This window comes from Cynoglossus semilaevis, chromosome W (assembly GCF_000523025.1).
Source record: "Cynoglossus semilaevis isolate Cse_v1.0 chromosome W, Cse_v1.0, whole genome shotgun sequence".
Lineage (NCBI taxonomy): Eukaryota > Metazoa > Chordata > Actinopteri > Pleuronectiformes > Cynoglossidae > Cynoglossus > Cynoglossus semilaevis.
The window spans coordinates 7681042-7694693 of NC_024327.1; the positions used below are offsets into that span (position 1 = coordinate 7681042).

General features: G+C 40.2%; 1 pseudogene; it reads left to right on the plus strand.

The window, feature by feature from the left end:
- The first annotated feature begins 37 nt into the window (after window positions 1-37).
- LOC103397091 (RNA-binding protein MEX3B-like) lies at window positions 38-9731 on the plus strand (annotated as a pseudogene).
- Window positions 9732-13652: the final 3921 nt, after the last annotated feature.

Consider the following 13652-nt stretch of genomic DNA (forward strand, 5'->3'; position numbering starts at 1 on the left):
ACACGATTTTTTTTTACTACAGTATACTGGTGAGTGTTGTCTGCTCCAAGCACCAAACATCCTGCTGTAGAACATAGTTGTAGATGTAATGAGGATCAAAATAACCAAACTGGTCACGTCTATGTAAATCAAACTGATCAACATTCTGGTGAACTTTTTATTCGGTTCTTCTGAGTGCCACGCAAGCGTTTTTAAAATAATGTTTACAATGAATCTTGATTTGCATCCAGCCTTTTGGAGTTTTATTGCACTTAGCTCTGTGCAGGAAGGTTTTTCCTTTTTTTACTGGCTTTGTTGACATTACCACCTCTGTGTTATAAAGCTTTAAGGTTGATTTGTAAATTGCACTGCAGTTGTTCTCAGCCATGTGCCATTAGGTTGGATGGGGCTGAGGGTAACTGAAAAAGTCAATAGATATACAAGTGGAGTGAAAAAGTCAAAGACCAGGGTGAGGAGGTCGATGTGTTTAACTGATTTTTTTTATACTTTTGTACACTTTGATCATGAAGATACTTTAAACTAAAAGAATATGTGTTTTAAATTGTGAATTACTCTCTTGATATAGAAGCTGCAATGTGACCAATGTAGTTTCTGTTAAGACTAACTTGTCCTTGTGTCCTCTGACTAATGTTAAAGACATGTTCTGACATGTCCCCGCTTGGCTGAAGAAAGGCAGGAAGAGAAAAAAAGTTTAAATGGGAAGGAATGTAAAATAGGCACAGCTATTTACACTGTTTTCAAGTGCCAGCATCCTGACAAGGCCATACCTTTCAGGTGCGACCATCAAATGCATTCAGCAGCAGTCCCACACCTACATTGCAATACCAAGTTGGGACAAAGAGCCTGTATTTGAGGTCACTGGGATGCCGGAGAATGTTGACAGGGCGAGGGAGGAAATCGAGGCTCACATCGCTCCTTTTTAATGTAAAAACAGGATAATCAAATATGGTGGCCATGGGGAGAATTTGATTTAAAAAAATACTCCTTTGACTCCTTTGGTAGTGCCAAATTGGGGGTGGGTGATCTTACGAATTCTTCTTTGTACCATTGTTAATAATGAAAAGTAAAGACATTTGGTTTCACCTAAGTGGAACGATAACGAATGGCAGAAGTAAAGTGTTAACTTTTGTGAGTACAGTGCTGACCAAAAAACAAAGTCTCGCGCGAAAGAAAAGTGCGAGATCACAGTGTTGGGAGGGCTACATGGGAATAAAGACAAAACAAAAGCTGCACATTTCAACCGACAGGCGCTGGTCGCTTTTTCCTAATTTGCTATTCCACATACATTTTACTTCCTATTCATATTATTACTTACTGGCAACATTTTTTTTCAACCTCTACACTGCTATGCCTAGTAGCACCTCTTTGCTTGAGGGTGACGAAGGAGAGTCCGAGGTCCCACCGCCGCTAGTGCACGCTTTCGCCGGCATGGGCCTTGATGAGCACCACGGTACCCAGAGCCAAATCCCCGAACAAATGGATAATAGCCTGTCCTTTCACCCTCACCACCGTCACCACCACCAACAGCAGCAACTCTCATCGGTATCTAATTTTAGCCTTCTCGGTACGGTTTTAGAGTTGAATCCACTGCCTGTACAACGGCCGCTCTCGGGGGAAGAAGTGAAGACGGCACCCGAAAACGAGGACCCAGAGGCTGCGGTCAACACCTCATCGGTTTGCGCTGGCAGCTCGCTGCTTGCCCAGGCCCACTGTAACAAACACCTCTCGTCGGGGCTGAGTGATTGCGTGATGCCTTCCAGGATGGATCATGTCGAGACGGCGTTGCTTCACAATGGAGGAGAGCAGGACGATACCGCAGTTGGTGGAGGCAGCGCCCTGCTATCGTCGAGCGGCATGGCGATGCTGCCGTCCGGCGTGTTCGCGGATCCCGGATACGAGACCGAACCATCGCTGTTGACTCAAAGAAAGAGCGTCAACACCACCGAGTGTGTGTCGGTGCCAAGCTCCGAGCACGTTGCAGAGATTGTGGGCAGACAGGGTGAGTCGGTGTTACTGTGTGTGTGTAAGGGTTGGATGCAAGGGCTAAAGTTGCTAAGTTATGTTTGGACAGACAAGTGGATGGATATATAAATGTATACAATTTCTTAAAGAGTCAGGTTAGTTGGGAGACGTGAATACAATATTTCAAATTAAACGAAAAACGTAATATAACCTAAGCTATACTCGGGTTTTGTGGAAGCTGCCTTGTAGTTTGTGGCATGCAATACTATTACCGAGTTTATAGTTTTGATAATTATTCAAGAAGTATTGGTCCTACTGTTTGTGATGAGAGTTAACTTGTTTTTGTATTCAAACCCAGACTTAATCCCGTACCACGTTAAGCTTCTACTGTTTGTCTTAGCTTTAAGCAGTTAGCCTAGCACTCGCTCAGATATGGGTCACCACCATCCTGTTCTACATCAAAAGTTTACATAAGTTTTACACAAACAAGCGCGTCTATCTGAGTCGCACTGTTTTGTCAGCTTGACTATGTTGTGGATAGTTCATTTTTGCGTTTGTGAACGTGTGCCTTGACTTATAGTCGTACCAAGTCGAGCTAATGCAGGCTTTGCCTTTGTCATTATTGAAGAACAGTGTGGTGGTCACCATTGCTGTGCCACATCAGCTGGAGCTTTTAGTTGCCCGATACACACCTGGAATTTTTTTTTTTTTGGCTAAAAGTAGGACAACTTTATTATAACTCAATCACACTTTGAGTGTTTTTAATCTTAACAAATTTACAACTTGGTGTGAGGTTTGGTAAAGTGCTATTATGTTGCCTTTCAAAGCAGTTGGGGGAGGGTGAACTTAAAGACTCCTGTTTTGACAACAACAGGAAATGGCTCTGGTAATGATGTTGGACTCTCCACCAGAGCTAAAAGGAATATTTAATTTATCACCTAATGCAACTTGAAATGCTATCAGGGAGAGGGAAGTTAAATTGAGAGTGCAATTAAAGGACTACATACAACATTGAGGCTTATGGGAAACCAGTTGTCACACATTCAAAGCTAAACAAAACTAGACCGTCAGCATTAACAAGCAGAAACAAAGTTAACTGATCCCGCTCAGCCAAAATAGATGAATATGAATCACACACATGACAAGTCCCCACAATTCCACATGTAACACAAAAAAAGACACCGGCATAGGAGTCGGAGTGACAACTGATTGCAGTTTCTTATAAAACAATGGACAACAATGGAGATGTCAGATCAATAGCCACATCAACACCAAAATGTTATCACTTGTTTTATGGAATCATAAACAACATCCTCAGTAAATCAACCCCAGTCCTTCCCTTTGAAGTTATTCTGTCCAGATAAAGAGGTACATTGCCAAAACAAACACTTTGTTGAAGATGAAACAAAGAGCTACAAATGAGCAACCACAGATGTAATTGTAACATTTACCCTGTCTTTTGTTTTAGTTGACCAGTAAAGTTTTAATATTTTTGGTCAATTCACTATTAGGCTTCAAATGCACACATCTGTGTTTTTTAACATCGCTTGTCTTTTGTGTAGGCTGTAAGATCAAGGCACTCCGAGCCAAGACCAACACCTAAATAAAGACTCCAGTGAGAGGCGAGCAGCCCGTCTTTGTTGTGACAGGGCGTAAAGAAGATGTGGCTAAGAGGGAGATCCTGTCTGCAGCGGAACACTTCTCCCTCATCAGAGCTTCCCGTAACAAGATGAGCCCTCTCTCTGTTGTCACTGGTCCTGGGGTGCCTACTTTACCTGGACAGACCACCATTCAGGTCAATTGGTGTCTTATGGATGAGTCATTGTGTAGTTCTTTCAGTTTTACATGTTTTTATTTATATCATATCTGCCCATAAATGTCTGTTAATTTTTTTCCTTCTGGACAGAAGTTAATATTGATGACTTTCAGTAACAAAAATAGTCTTCTTAGAGCACTCACTGAGTAACATAGTAGATTAAGTAGAACATTAATTTCCTTTTTCAGAGCTTTTTCTTTGCCATACTCGTTCTTGTGAGAGATATATAGATAGACAGACAGAGCATTGTTCCCTTAGGGAATCCCTTTAGAAAATTAATGAACTGATCCATTGTATGAATTTATTTATTTACTTTATATAGTTAAGCACAATAACCTTGTTGTTTTTCTTGTTATACCGCTTGTGTCTTAATTATTTTATAGTTTGACTCTAGTAATGGGAACAAATAAAATGATCTTCTGTCTTACCTGCAGGTTCGAGTGCCTTACCGTGTGGTAGGGCTGGTTGTGGGTCCCAAAGGTAAGTACACGATTTTTTTTTACTACAGTATACTGGTGAGTGTTGTCTGCTCCAAGCACCAAACATCCTGCTGTAGAACATAGTTGTAGATGTAATGAGGATCAAAATAACCAAACTGGTCACGTCTATGTAAATCAAACTGATCAACATTCTGGTGAACTTTTTATTCGGTTCTTCTGAGTGCCACGCAAGCGTTTTTAAAATAATGTTTACAATGAATCTTGATTTGCATCCAGCCTTTTGGAGTTTTATTGCACTTAGCTCTGTGCAGGAAGGTTTTTCCTTTTTTTTTTCCGTTCCAAGATTCTCTAACTACTGGCTTTGTTGACATTACCACCTCTGTGTTATAAAGCTTTAAGGTTGATTTGTAAATTGCACTGCAGTTGTTCTCAGCCATGTGCCATTAGGTTGGATGGGGCTGAGGGTAACTGAAAAAGTCAATAGATATACAAGTGGAGTGAAAAAGTCAAAGACCAGGGTGAGGAGGTCGATGTGTTTAACTGATTTTTTTTATACTTTTGTACACTTTGATCATGAAGATACTTTAAACTAAAAGAATATGTGTTTTAAATTGTGAATTACTCTCTTGATATAGAAGCTGCAATGTGACCAATGTAGTTTCTGTTAAGACTAACTTGTCCTTGTGTCCTCTGACTAATGTTAAAGACATGTTCTGACATGTCCCCGCTTGGCTGAAGAAAGGCAGGAAGAGAAAAAAAGTTTAAATGGGAAGGAATGTAAAATAGGCACAGCTATTTACACTGTTTTCAAGTGCCAGCATCCTGACATGGCCATATCTTTCAGGTGCGACCATCAAACGCATCCAGCAGCAGTCCCACACCTACATTGTAACGCCAAGTCGGGACAAAGAGCCTGTATTTGAGGTCACTGGGATGCCGGAGAATGTTGACAGGGCGAGGGAGGAAATCGAGGCTCACATCGCTCTCCGTACTGGCACAGGTGGGGCCATGGAGGTTCCAGGTGTAGACAACAACGACTTTCAGTACAACGGGACAGATGTCAGCTTTGATAGTTCGCTGACACCACTGGGATTAAAAGAAGCTGGGTGGCTCCATGCAGGCACATCGCCACCAGGTGCTGGTATGTTGTTGCCAGTGAGCACCAATGGTACTCAGCAAGTCAATAGCAATATTAACAGTGCTGTCAGGATGTCTTCCAACTATCGAAACGACAGCTCCAGTTCACTGGGCAGCAGCTCCAGCTTGGCTGATTCCTTGTACAGCAGCGGGAATGGGAACCGGATGGCAGACTTCAGCCCAACTTGTCAGTTTAATGCCAACGCCAATAACAACAACAGTAATACCGGCACCACGGCTCTATGGTTTGGTGAGAGTCTTCTCTCTGTCGCATCTGAGGAGCTTCTCAGCCTGGGAGGTGGAGGAAGCTCCTCTTCAGGATTTGAACCGTTAACCATCTCTACTGCCCAGACTTCACACCCTGCTATTCAGCCAAATGTCTGGAGCTCCTTTGTGGACCACCAACCTCTCCAAGCCTTTGATGGCCTCCAGTCTCAGGTCAGTGACATTCATCAGGAGTACAGAAATATTTAAAAGAAAAATGCGAGGTTTCTTATTTCATTTTTTTGGCCCTTACAAATTGACAAAAATAAAAAGTTTTTTGTCTTTAGAGTTAAAATGCATTATTTGTAAACAAATTGCTCAATGCTTATATTAACTGCAGGTCAATAGGGAGGCATTGGTTTACTTAAAAAAAAATTTTATTTTGGTTTGAGAGCATAGCGTAATCTAAAAACTCTTGTCCTCACTGTCTCCAGACCAGTCAACCTGGGACGCCTCGTCTTTCTCCTACGTTCTCTGGGTCAGAAGCCTTGGAGCACCCTCAAGCCCAGTGTTTTCACCAGGGCCCCTTTGGTTCGGCCAGGGCCCTGGACAGCCAAAGGTTCTCCTCTTACAGCTCTGCCTTCTCATCTTCTAGTGAAAGCACCGCCTCTTCGACCTCGCCTCCCGACTCCTCCCTCTTCTATCGCTTTTCTATCGCCCAGGGCTGGGCTCAGCAGAAGACAGAGGGCAGGAGGTGTGTATTCACTGTATGGATAACCAGGTGATCGCTGCCCTGGTTCCCTGTGGCCATAACCTCTTCTGTCTCGATTGTGCCACTCAGATTTGCAAGAGACCAGAAGCTGTGTGTCCTGTGTGTCTGTCTCCAGCCATGCAGGCCATTCAGCTCCGTAATGTCTGATTTGTAATCCGTTCACCTCGATGACTGATCACGGATCACCTTCCTCCAACACTACTGACCTAATTGTGTGTGGGGGAAATTACAAATTACTGACCCTGACTCAGGATCAAGCTTAGTTCTCACCCAGCCGGTAAGGAACGAAAGGTGAATAAGGAATGATCTGGGTCCAGGACATGAGTTCATCATGTGTCTGATCGTCTGAAGTCTTCTTCCTTGATTGATTGCTAGATTGATCAGTAGGTGGGTCGTAAAGTCCTCAATGTAGCAGTGGGTGGGATATGCTGTACCTATATAAATATATTGTTTCTTTTTAAATTTTTGTTTTACTGACAGAAAGAGATATCACTTTTTGCCTACCTATAGTTTATAGATTTATTTTAATGTTCTTCAAACTTTATTTTTTTATTTGTTTTAATTTTTTTTCTTTTTGGTCAAAGTTGTTTTTTTTCCATCAACATCTCTCTTTTTTTTTATTTAGTGCTCCTACAGTCATGTTCACTTGCTGAGATAAGACCCAGCCACTTTGCCTATAATTACATTTTGCTGGGCAGAATTATCCCTAAGGAACAAAAGGTTGCTGAGCATGTTTACATGAAGCAAGTCCATTACATTAACATTGGCAAACTTGAAGTATCATTTGTTACTACAGCATTTGAATGCAACCGTTAACTGGATACCTACACATGGTTCAGTACCAGTCTGTTCTATGTACTTTATTTATTTGTATTATCAGGATAGTTGTGCGACTCTTGAGTAGGACACTGTGTTTACAAGTGCAGACATCCAGGAGATTTTTTTTTATTATTATTACAACCTTCAGCTGTTTAGTTTTTAATTTCCCAAACTGGAATCTACCATACACTGTATTTAAGTACTGGACCTAACCTTTCAGTGACAGAAACACCATAGTTAACATTTTAAAGACCAAGTGGTCTGATAATGCTAGAAGTAAGGTCATTGTAAGTTACTGTTGGATGGATATAGTGAGCACCCTCAAAAGTGTTGAGCTGTACACCTTCAGTAATGTGGAGGAAAAAAAGACACCCTCTCATTCTTTATCACAAACAAACCAGGTGTGAAAATTTAAAACTACAACCTAAAATAACCTTTATAGTTCGAGCAGTATTAGTGTCAGTATCCCAATATTCCTTTGGATTACTATGTAACAAGTATTTTAGAGTAAACTTGTGCCAAACATTAGCTGGATCCTCTGACAGTGTCACTTTCTTAATACAAACTTGTGGCATTTTTTTCTTTCTTTTTAAAGCATACACACCACTATCACCCCAGGAGTCTATCACAGATGCAACTTAAATGAACACAAGTTGAACAAGTTTTTGGCATGAACACTCCCATTCTCATATTTGTTTGTCTTATTAGCTGTACCTTCACAACTTTCTTTTTCCCCATCCTACATTCCTCTTCCCTCCCCCCCCCCCCCCCCCCCCCCATGTGTTGCAGTTATTTTTTAAGTAGAATGGCTAATAGTTTGAGCTGATTCCGTTTGAACGTACACTATGAAGACAGTTGTCCCTGTACTGTATAGTGGTTGACAGTTGACCTAAAGCTGTCAGGTTTGTGCTTCTTTTATCACTTGAATGTCAACCCGGGGCCCCGTCCTGACACCATCTCCTCAGCCATTTCTGCATTACTTTCTAGGAAAACAGCCAGGAGACCCATTTCCACTGGGATACAAACTTGACATGTGCCCGTTACCTTGCCCTGATTGTATTTTATAAATACCTATAGTTTTTATCGTGTTTATCAGGCCTATGCAAAAGTCATCTCAGTATTTCAGCTACTAGAGGTAGCCCTAGTTTCATGAAACTACACGGATTTCATTTAGATCAAATTATCTTCAACCTTCACTTTTAGACTGATGGTTTTTTTTTTGTTTGTTTATTTTGTTATAACTGCTCTCTTGATGATGAGATGATTTATGGTGCAATCTTCACCAGATGCTTTCGTTTTCGCTTGGCCTAAACAAAGCACAGCCTTTTCTCACTCCTCACCTCACACTATTGATTTGATGGAACTCCAAAAACAGTAGGAGTTGGGTTTTTTTTCTTTCCTAACCATCTAATAAATCAGAAATAAAAAGGTACAAATTATTGGGATTCATCTCAGGCCATAGCTTTAAACGCCTGTCTTTTTGTGAGACTATGTTTTTCCCAGATTGTGTTGTCGGAAAATTCAGTAGGCAAGTAATCATATTGACTACTTTCTGTCAATATTATTACTTGGTATGTTTGGACTCTGGACTGCAGTCCTTTTACACATTCTGGCCATTAAAGGAAAAAAAAAGAAAACAGTGTTTTGGGAATCATTTCACTGCTCAGCTATATCGGTGGGAGTGGAACCAAATGAGTCCCAAAAGTGCAAAAATAAAAACCCATCCTTTTATTTTTATTCTCTAAACTCCACAAAGGGTCAATTTGTTTTTCTCTCCTTCTCCAAAGGAATGCAATATACTGTCAGCCCTCAGTTTGACATTAATCTTTTGACAGTTTTGTCTATGTATTATATAATATTACTGTTAATGACTGAAGAATCTACTTTACTAGAACTTATTTTTATTGTTATATTTCATATATATATCTAAACACACAAAATATATATCTATATTAAGTTGTTTACAGTAAGATTTTCTTTTTTTATTTACAACTTTTTTTCTCTCTGAGTGATTTCCAAGTTTGAAAACCAGAAACATTGCAGCGGCAGCAGAGTGTTAATGCTTCCTGCTTGTAGTCTAGTTCCTATTAGTTCCAAGTATTGATGACAATAGTATTGATAGCTGCAGTTTAACCTAGTGGACAATGGAATGTGTACCACAAGCATGTCTACATAACTTACTGCTGCCAATTTTAAATGTCACTGCAACTGTACAAAGGCCAAGGATACAGGCTGCCTGTCAATGTTCGTATTGAGTAATGGAAGGTATATATTATTATTATTATTAAAATGTACCTGTGTTTATCTATATATGAAAATGCGTAACTGTCAAGCTGTACCAACAGATCAGAAATATGTACTAATTTTACTACACTTTTGTTTTGTACATGTGGGGGGAGTCTTATGGCATATAAATTCTTCAAATTGAGTCAGGAGTTTAAGAGCAGACTATATTTTATAATGGCCTTTTAAGTTATTGTGGCCAAAGCACTGATATTATATATTTGCTGTAAAGAGAATTTAAGAGTTTTATTTTTTTTATATTAAAGTTCCTTATTAAAGACTGTTTCATTTAAAGCCATCCAAGCCTCTTGTGGTTCATTCATTTTTTCCCAGCAACAGTCACAGCACCAAAAGTTGCCATTTGTTGCAATAATGTGTTTAATATCTATTAAAAAAAATCATACTTTTTCTTGTATTTTTTTTCCATCCATCCATTTTCATCTGCTTATCCGTTACCGAGTCGCGGGGGCAGCAGTCGCCACCCAAATCACATTGCACCGCACCAACCCCCCTAAACCTTCCTGCGGGTGGTGAGTCCACTGAAAGGTACCAACCGCCCTAACCAGGATTCGATCTTGCCTAGGAGGTGAACCCTGGGGTTCCACACCAATGACAGAGACATTGCCTCTGTGCCAAAGCGCCACTTGTATTTGTTTTATTAGATGAAAAAAACTAAGGGCCATCTGTGTCAATTAAAATACGTTTTTTTTACTTTAATATACATCCAGCACATTTGTTTTTGAAATAGTTTATTCCATTACAACTGCAAGTATTATATAAGCTCACACTTCTTTTTTAAACAAGCAGTGAAACAAAGTCCTGTGCTTCGGTTGGTTTTCCTGAGAGAAAATGAAAAAATTACAAGCAATATTAAACAGATTAAATTATACACCCAGCTGTAGGCCCCTGGCACATCAAATCCTTGTGTAAAGGTCAGTTGTAAAACTCCTACAGTTAAGGATCATATTAAAAATGCTGTGAGAAAATTGTTGATACTTATATGCAGGACAGACAGAGACCTACAGGTGTGCGGACATTACCTACCCCTGCTTTAACATCAGCACAGACAAACAACTCCTTATCCATCCATCACATAGGCTGCTTGTGGTTAGATTCTCACAGGCTGATTTGATTGCATTAATAATTATTATTATTAATAGAGTAGATGTTTACACACCAACTTGAGTAACCAATAATTATGAAAGAAAAAGAGAAGTTGCCAACAAATGGATCAGTAAAATACAAAATGGTTGATGAAGTGGGTAAAATTATACATATTCAATTCACATCTCATATTTGCATTGTTTTCCCCCAGCATCTCAATGTTACATTCAACAGTTGGTGAAATAAGAAAGCCAAAGTTTCCTTTTTTAAGTAGTTTTTGAGTCTCAAAATATCAATACAAGTCTAATGCAATAGAAAATGGCTCCTTGTGGGTTTTATCTTTATTCTGCTCAGCTGTTCTGTTTTTTCTTATGACTGCATAAACATGCTGAGGTTTGTCTTATTGGAAAACAGGTCAATGTTGCATAGCACATGTACAGATATTCTGAGCATATTATATCTGCACCTTTATCACCATTCTGTTAAATCTGGGTTAGCCTTGAAGTCACTATAATTTAGTGTATTTACTGACCCTACTTTAAGGTCACGAAAACAGTGTTGTATTCTCATGGATCATTGGTTGTTCGGAACCAATTCAATTAAATATATCATATAGCAAACAAACAGTGATATTTAAGAAGTGAAATGAAGTTTATAGGATTTACAGAAATTGTGCAATAATTACTTAAACAAAAGTAGGCAGGTGCATAAATTTGGGCACCCCAACAGAAAAATTACATCAATATTTAGTAGATCCTCCTTTTGCAGAAATAACAGCTTCTAAACGCTTCCTATAGCTTCCAATGAGGGTCTGGATTCTGGTCTTTACAAAACATCTCCAGTTCAGTCAGGTTTGATGGTTTCCAAGCATGGACAACCCGCTTTAAAACAGACCACAGATTTTCAATGATATTCAGGGCTGGGGACTGAGATGGCCATTCCAGAACGTTGTACTTGTTCCTCTGCATGAATGCTTTGGTAGAATTTGAGCGGTGTTTAGGGTCGTTGTCTTGTTGAAGTATCCAGCCCCGGCGCAACCTCAACTTTGTCAGTGATTCTTGAACATTGTTCGCAAGAATTTGCTGATACTGACTGGAATCCATGCGACCTTCAACTTTAACAAGATTGCCAGTACCTACACTGGCCACACAGCCCCACAGCATGATGGAACCACCACCAAATTTAACTGTGGGTAGCAAGTGTTTGTCTTGGAATGCTGTGTTCTTCTTCCGCCATGCATACCGCCCCTTGTTATGTCCAAATAACTCAATTTTAGTTGTTTTAGTTGTTCAGTCCACAGCACCTTATTCCAAAATGAAGCTGGCTTGTCCAAATGTGCTTTAGCATACCTCAAGCGACTCTTTTTGTGGCATGGGCGCAGAAAAGGCTTCTGCCGCATTACTCTCCCATACAGCATGTCCTTGTGCAAAGTGCGCTGAATAGTTCAACGATGCACAGTGACACCATGTGCAGCAAGATCATGTTGTAGGTCTTTGGAGCTGGTCTGTGGGTTGAGTTTGACTGTCTTGCTGCGACTGACCTTCAATCGTTTTCTTTCTAGTGCAAACCTCGACCTCTCTAGCTTCTCTTCTAGCTGCTGCCTACTCTCACTACAGGTTACAACTCTGTACATCACCCTTCTTATGAATTGGCACCATAACCTAGTCAGGAAATTTACCGCCACTTCTCCTAAACACTTACACCATACTTCCACTGGTATGTTATCGGGACCAACTGACTTTCCACTTTTCATCCTTTTCAGGGCTTTTCTTACTTCATCCTTTCTAATCTGATCTACCTTCTTCCCAATAGTCTCTGGTTCCTCATTTCTACTTTCCCTTTAATTTTCCTTATTCAACAACTCCTGAAAGTATTCCTTCCATCTTCTCAGCACACTTTCCTCACTTGTGATTACATTCCCCTCTCTGTCCTTAATCAACCTCACCTGCTGCACATTCTTCCCAGCTTGAGTTCTCTGTCTCGCTGTAAATAGAATTAGTAGTTAGTTACCAAAGTGTGTTAAACCAAAGTGTGGTGAACCATAAACTGTTATCTGTGTTAAATAATGGTCTGCTTGACAGGAGTAGGTACTCCTAAAAGGTTTTTTACAATGTAGGTACATAAAGGATGAGGTCTGTTTCTCATCAAGTATGGGAATCGGATGAACTTTGCCCTGGGAGTAAAACTTAAAGAAAAAAACAACTGCCCAGTACTTGTGAAACTTTCTCAATAAAAGGAGCTGCAGTCCTCATACACTTTGGGACTTAGGTGAGCCAACTCTGCGAAGCTGTTGGTCTCTCTGCTCCCCCTTGCAGCGAGTAAAAAGTACAACGTTGTCAGGTGTGGTTCTTTTCAGGTCATTCTATCTGCGGCAGTTAGATGACAATAGTGGTGACTGAATAACGTAATTTTCGGCACCAACAGTGCCCAAACGTTTTCATACCACTGTATAATGAAGCAGCAAATGAATCTTTATTTTATATGAATATCTCTGGAACATTGCTTAATTGTGTGTGTAACACAGCAGTGAACTGCAGTTTCAGTCTCACAACCTTCCTCAAAGGTCAGTTCTCTGTGGAATGCAGGTTAAGTACATCCTTAGTTTTAAAAGTCAAGGATTGAAGGGAGTAATTGATTTGTCCAAGTTCATGCAGGCACTGACCTGCAGCTAATAAAAACCCAGATATTCACATGGATCAGTAAAAACAATAACATTGAGTTAAAAGAAAAACGAAATCTGTGGGGCTGAGGGAAGGAAAAAAAGATCTACAAAAATGTGTCTCACTCTTAGGAGACATTTGTAAAGGTTTTACCTCAGTCTCATGCCCATCAGTGGCAGTAGCTGCTGGTAAAGTGTGATGCTGAGTCGTCTGTGTTCACAGCCCACTGTGTGGATGCTGTGATGCAGCATGTCTGCAGTGATAGATAACGATGTTCTGGTCATGGTTGACACATCATAATACATGACTTTGCTTCTGATGGTGGTTCTCCTGAACTGTCTCTGGTTTAAGGTGTATGTCCAGAGTTTACACACACCATAAACTGACTTTTAATAAAAAAGTAGGGTAGAGATACCTTTTGTACATTCTAATACATCTATCTATCTATCTATCTA